This window comes from Bactrocera latifrons, unplaced genomic scaffold (genome assembly GCF_001853355.1).
Source record: "Bactrocera latifrons isolate USDA-ARS-PBARC rearing strain unplaced genomic scaffold, ASM185335v1 scaffold_642, whole genome shotgun sequence".
In the NCBI taxonomy this organism is placed as follows: Eukaryota; Metazoa; Arthropoda; class Insecta; order Diptera; family Tephritidae; genus Bactrocera; species Bactrocera latifrons.
Genome location: NW_017537315.1, coordinates 6,150 through 12,298, shown reverse-complemented (window position 1 = coordinate 12,298; position 6,149 = coordinate 6,150).

Below are 6,149 nucleotides of genomic sequence, written 5' to 3'. Positions count from 1 at the left end.
GTGACACCACTTAAGTATAAATACTTGTAAATGCATTCATATATTCCCATAATATAACTTTTTACTTGCGAATTATTTAAAAGAAAACRTTGCTCGCACTGAAACTTTTACATAAACTGATTGAAATATGCTTCAAGATTGCTTCTATTAACGAATTCTTTTATTTAACACACAATTAACCACGAAATTTCAATATTTTCACATACGACGCGCAACCGTCTTGACTTTTCGCGCTGTCATAAAAGGAACGGGAAGTGAAAAGCACTGTTGGAAGAGAAAAAAGGGTTGCATCAGTTTTTGTTTTTGATAACGTTAAATGCAAATATATAAAATTTAAAGTAATTTTTGTTATTATTTTAAGCGCAAGGTTTAGTAAAGAACAAACTTTATAACTAGTTAAATAAGTCATTTTAATAAAAAAAAAAAAAAAAATCATGTCTCGCAACAATTTAAATTAGAGATGACTTCTATATTTACTTATTTTAAATAAAAAAAAGGGTTAGCAAATATTTTAAAATCAGTTTTTGTACATAATTCAATTTAGCTATACATATTTTTTGAGGTTTACAAATTTAGCGCATGTTTTAAAAAWTGCAAAACTTCAAAAATATTTAATTATATTACAAAAGTATCTAGTTGTGGAAAAATGTCGTGCATTTATTAAAATAATATTTAGATCAAATCAAAGTAATTTATAAAATTTGAGATTACTCGTCATTTATGTTAAATACATATATTGAATATAATACTCTTATTAACAACTTTAAATGAAAATTTTTAATAACAGGGCTTGTATAAAATTAAAGAATTCGCCGTATAAACATATAATTTTAATCAAATATACAAAAATATTGTACTAAACAGCAGATTTTATGAAACAACTACTGAAAACTATTATTTTCTGTTTCATAACGTCAAGTCAGGAGTGATTGCTCAGCCAAATATTAATTTAATTCAAAATATAATATCAACTYAAAATTTTTTCACTGGGACATGATRCTTCGTATTATATGTATATRCATACATATGTAGCTAATACCRAATTTTTCAATATTTAATTAYGTAATTTTTTTAAATAAATTTATAAAGTGAACAGTAAAGTGAAGTAATAAAATTGAACTGTAAATTAATTAAACTGAACACACTCACCACTGCRTAGATTCAATACATGTGCATATGTATTTCGAAATATTTGCAAATATGCCTGCAAAACATTGCAACACTAATCCACGTTGCATATATGTATGTACATACATACATTACATAACTACATACACGTGCTATAACACTTTCCATCGTAAAACACTCTCAATCTTTATATTTCGCATTACACCACAAACACTTTTTTATCACCTTGTTTTACTCTCTGCCTTTATGAAAAAACTCTCAATGTTGCATACACTTATTAGTGAGTGACCTATCTCGCTACTTTATTGCTGTTATTGTAACATACCCGAAAATTCGCGAACTTCACTTCTATTCATTATTTCTTTTGCTTGTTTTTTACACCACGAACACACCACGCACATAGATTGCGCATGCTGGCAGAACTTTAGCGCTGCCGACGCCACCCTCTGCTTGCATGCTCTCTGCTGCGCATATTCTTTTTACTTGCGAATTATTTAAAATATATAGCAATGTTTTCTGCTCGCATTACAACTTTTACATAAACTGATTGAAATATGCTTCAAGTTTGCTTATATTAACGAATTCTTTTATTCAACACACAATTTACCACACAATTTCAATATATTCACTAAGCACTMGTTACCGGCCAAATTTTTCGCGCTGTCACAAAAGGAACGGGAACTGAAAAGAACTGTTGGAAGGTGAAATAGGGTTGCAAAATATTTAAATTTGAAGTAATGTATGATTATAAATAAAAATATTTTATATTTATGGAAATGCTGACTTTATAATAATGAAATTAATATTTATTTAAATTTATGCTATGCAAGGGGATAATTTTTTTAATAGATGTTTAGATTTTCTTTTAAATACGAATTTAACATTTTAAAGCAATTGTGGATATATGTAAATATTTACTTTAAAATGTATCAGTTTCTTCATATTGAAATTATTCTTGTAATAATTATTTTCAACAAAAACACAACTATAATAATATTTTAAATATTTTATTAATTAAAGTATGCTGTTTTAAAGAAAAGAAAACCCACATTTAAATACCATATTTATTAAATTTTACTTTAAACCTTAGGAAGCTAAATCAAGTATCTAGCATAGAGAGATTTAATTAACAAAATTTTTCACGAAATTTAGCATAGATTACTATAGATTATATAAAAAAGAATCAGATCATGTAGGTTTTACGTAATATGACCGATCAAAACCATTTCAAATATTTGTTTATATGTACATATGTACATATATATGTATGTACATATTTAATTTATTAATTCGGTGCAACCGAAATTAACTTTTTTTCTTGTTGAGACTAAAGACATGCTCTTATTTCTAGCTAAAAAAATGCCATACAGAATTTCAAAATTTKTATTAATTATGTACATATACTTATTGCTGTTAAACCTTAATAATTAATACCTAATAATATTGGTAAATAAATTATATAAATTTATAAATAGAAATTTACTCTGAAAATAGTTTGTGAAATCACTCACCACTTACTATATATACAGCATGATACTTCTGCAGAGGTTTTATCGGCATTTAATAYAAAAACCAATGAATTGAATTGAAACGCTTTACAAACACTTTTACTTTCCACTTACACTTATACAAATAAACACTTTATATTAAACACACACTGATTGATTATTTCTTATAACTGATTAAATCACGAATTTGTTTAAAAGATTTTGCCTGCTTTTCGAAATATTTGAAATTAAGTATGCAAACTAATGCAATACTAACATACATATGTATACACCTTGCATACACATATACATGTATGTACATATCCTATGACACTTGATAGGTATACCACACATACGTACATATTTTCACTTTCTTACATATTTCACCACTGAACCCTTTTTCAYCTTCTTTACTTATTGTCTATTTGAAAAAATAACTTACGGAGTTGCATGCTAGTAAGCTCTGTTGCTACTTTAATATTGTTGTTATTGCAACATTCCCTAAAATTCGYGAACTTCACTTCCATTTRCTATTGCTTTTGCACATTTCTCACACCACATATGCACGCACACATATTGCGCATGCTAGCAGAACTTTAGCGCTGCCGACGCCACCCTCTGCTTGCATATTATTTTTATATGCGAATTATTCAAAAGAAAWCATTGCTCGCATTACAACTTTTACATCAGTTGATTGAAATATGCTTTAAGATTACTTTTATTAACAAATTATAATATTTAGCACACAATTTACTACAAAATTTCAATATTTTCACTAAGCAAACGTTATCGGCCAAATTTTTCGCGCTGTCACAAAAGGAACGGGAACTGAAAAGAACTGTTGAGAGAGGAAGTAGGGTTGCTTAAGCTTTTGCGTTTTTAAATAATGGTAAGTTTATATGGATCGATGATTGTAAGTGAATTAATTTAATGTTTTCAAAATATATTTAGATAAAAAATAGTTTTATGTTTCCTTAGAGAAATTTGATAACATTTTAAACCTACATTTCAGTTATATTATTCGCAAAAAATTTTAAAATTCTTGTAGCTTTATAAAATCTTAATATTTTTTTTCAGTTTTGATATAATTGGATTTTTTTTTTAATCTGATGCCAATACTACACAAGTAAAATTTCTAATATTAAAAAATGTTGTTCCGAATTTTAAAACCAATATTTATTTATAGTTTTTATTAGTTTTCACTTAATTTATAAAAGAGTTAATTTATAAATATAAATAAATTTTCGTTAAGAATTTATTACACTATTTATCAATTTTCGCGTTAAGTTTTATTAAAAGAAAATAATTTTTAAAGTTTAAAACGGAAAATGTTTATTTGATAATTGTTAATAATATTGTTTACAACTGAAAATTAAAATAATTACTTATTTTAAATTAATATGTACTTATTTTTTAATATTGGCTAAAAATAAAAAAATATGTTTAAAATATTTTCTTTCTTTTAGTTTAGAGATAAACCTTAAAAAATTTAATATTGAAATTTGAACTTTCTTATTTTTAAAACAACTTATTTTTTATTAAAAAATTTTTAAAATTGTTTTAACGGTAGTAACGAAGAAAAACGAAATCTTATAGTTTTTGTACATTTTAATTACTAAAAAGTTAAATACAACATCGAAAAATTGAAATTTCTTAAAATCAATATATTTCAAAAATGGTTTTAAAATGTGTGATATAAACACTTTAATAAAAAAAAAAAAAATTTCCAACCTTGCGTAGAAAAAAATTTCGTGAAATAATTATACATAGTAAATATTAATTTCATTTATATAAAACCATTATTTGCTTAAATATTAAATACTTTTATTTATGATCATTCATAACTTTAATTTTCACTATTTCAAAATTGATTGCAACCCTATTTCAACTTACAACAGTTCTTTTCAGTTCCCGTTCCTTTTGTGACAGCGCGAGAAATTTGGCCGGTAACGAGTGCTTATTGAATATATTGAAATTGTGTGGTAAATTGTGTGTTGAATAATATAATTTGTTAATAAAAGCAAACTTGAAGCATATTTCAATCAGTCTATGTAAAAGTTTAAGTGCGAACAATGTTTTCTTTTAAATAATTCGCAAGTAAAAAGAATATGCGCAGCAGAGAGCATGCAAGCAGAGGGTGGCGTCGGCAGCGCTAAAGTTCTGCCAGCATGCGMAWTSTGTGTGCGTGGTGTGTTCGTGGTGTAAGAAACAAGCAAAAKCAATAATGAATAGAAGTGAAGTTCGCGAATTTTCGGGTATGTTACAATAACAACAACATTAAAGTAGCAACAGAGTTCGCTAATAAATGTATTCAACATTATGAGTTGTATAAACGCCAAAGAATATAATAAGGTGAGAAATTAAGAAAATGATGTGGTGTATGTTGTCATGTGGTATAGTGTACATATGTATGTGTGCTGCATATATGCAAGGTGTATAAGTGTTGCAGGGTTTTGCTTACATAGTTTCAAATATATCGAATATCTGGCAGAGCCCTTGAATCTATGCAGTGGTGAGAATAAAGGGTGAATGTTTTCAGTTAAGTAATTAATAGTTTAGTTTATTATAAATTGTGCTTACTTTAAAAATTTATTAAAAAAAATATTATTAACCATATATATTACATAATTAAATATTAAAAAACGGTATTAACTAAATATAAACTACATACAAATTGTGAAAACAATTTATGTTGAATTTATGTTTTGAATTTCAAAAATAATATTTGGCTAATCAATCACTCCTGACGTGTTTTTTGAAACAAAAAAATAATAACTTTCAATATTTGCTTCATAAAATCTGCTGCTTCATACTATATTTTTCTATATTTGAACAAAATTATATTTATGTATATAAAGCGAATTTTTAAATTTTTAGCAAAACCTTCATYCTAGATATTAACTATGTATTTATTTTTAAAAACTCTTACTTAAAGTTAATAAGAAAAATGGTATAATGAATATATCTAACGCAGTTATCGAATAATATTAAAAAGTTTATACATTATCTTGATTTTATATGAATATTATTTTAATAAACAGAGTAACTTTTTTACTCCGACATACTTTTGTAAAATAAAAAATTGTTTTTGAATTTTTAGGTCATTAATCAATTGCATTTTACTATAAAATAAACAGGTTCCATATTTGTAAACGTTAATTTCAAAAATTCAATTATGTATTAAAACTGATTTTGAAATATTTGCTACCTTTGTTTTATTTTAAAATATGTAAATATAGAAGAAGAGTATTAAATCTGTTAAATAAAATAATAACATTTAAATTGTTCGAAAACGAGACATGCATTTTTTTTTTTCAAATTTACTTATTTAAAAAGTTATAACGTTTGTTCTTATCTAAGCTTTGTATTAATAAATACAATAACATAATTTGTTTTAAATTTTATATTTTTGATTTTAACGTTATTAAAAATATTAAAAAAAAACTGATTCAACTCTTTTTTCTCATCCAACAGTTCTTTTCACTTCCCGTTCCTTGGTGACAGCAGTCAGCAGAAAGTTAAGCCGGTTGCGCG